We start from the raw sequence: 1174 nt of genomic DNA on the forward strand, positions 1-1174 counted from the left end.
CAAAAAAAAAAAAAAAAAAAAAACCACAAAAAAAGTCACAAATAGTAACTTTCGAGCGTGACTGTTCTTATATTGTTCTTTATATAATATACTAAAAATATACTTGCCCTATATTTTGAAAAATGCTGCTTTAGAGAACAAGCACCCTGAAAAAAGTTCCTAGAAGGCAGGATCAGAGTTTAACAGAAACCAAACAAACAAGCAAAGTTTGATTCGACAGCACTGAAAAAAAACTGTCAGCTAAAGGTGATGGTAAGGAGAGAAGTGGCCAGCTTTGCTGTAATGCAGCATGGACCCCAGAAGTTTGGGAAATGCTGCTCTACAGAAGTCCTACCATTGTGGACACCAGTGCAGGTCTATAAGGGATGCCACTCAATGGAATCCATGTGGATGAAGAACCCCCTGATCTTGGTTACACCTGTCTCCATCACCTCTCTCTAGCCTACAGCAACACAGTACACCTGGGCAGGAAGCCATCAGCTCTTAGGAACTCCAGCCAGCAAAGAACAGGTTTCTCCTCCTCAGAACACCTCTGTGAACACACCCACCCTGCCCTGCCCTTTCTGCGTTGGCTTCCCAGGGTAGAGCAGTGCCAGGCTCAGCAAACACAGCTTTCGTCTCCCAGCCGTTCAACAGTGAAGTTGCAACACATCTAAAGATCACCTAGAGCACACAGCCAACAACTCTTCTGCTTGGAGTTTCTCACCAATAAGGTCAAGCACACTCATGCAGGATGCAGCACTCCCCCAGGACCCAACTAAAGGGTAGGCAGACATGCACAGAACCAAGGCCACTCCAAACCCCCTGTCCTTCCCCTATTTACATCTACAGTGACCACTGACTCTCCCTATGCCTGAAGGAGGCTATTGGTACCCAAAAGCTTGCAAAGAACATTGTTCCCAGCTATTTAGTTGTTCTAAGAAAAGATATCGCATGTATCCAAAGAACTTTCTTCCAGTCCCAATACAGATACCATGCAGCCTACACACTAGAAACCAAAGCAGCACTACCCTGCCACTGCATTGCACACGCTTCACTCTGGGGTCAGGGGAGGAGAGAAGAGCAGAGCAGAGCAGCCTGTGACACACGCTGCTCAGAGAGTGCCAAAATGAGCAGGGCACCAGGGCAAATGCACAGCACCTTGATACACCCTGGGGTAAGGCCAGGAAGGGGA

At 47.1% G+C, this 1174-nt stretch overlaps 1 protein-coding gene across 1 annotated transcript in view; it reads right to left on the minus strand.

Moving 5' to 3' along the window:
* TPX2 (TPX2, microtubule nucleation factor) overlaps positions 1-1174 on the minus strand; it is a 28061-nt gene that overhangs the window by 26353 nt on the left and 534 nt on the right. The gene's annotated exons all lie outside the window — the stretch shown is intronic.

The sequence above is a fragment of the Gavialis gangeticus genome, unplaced genomic scaffold, assembly GCF_001723915.1.
Source record: "Gavialis gangeticus isolate Ggan-Ray unplaced genomic scaffold, GavGan_comp1, whole genome shotgun sequence".
NCBI classification, from domain to species: Eukaryota; Metazoa; Chordata; order Crocodylia; family Gavialidae; genus Gavialis; species Gavialis gangeticus.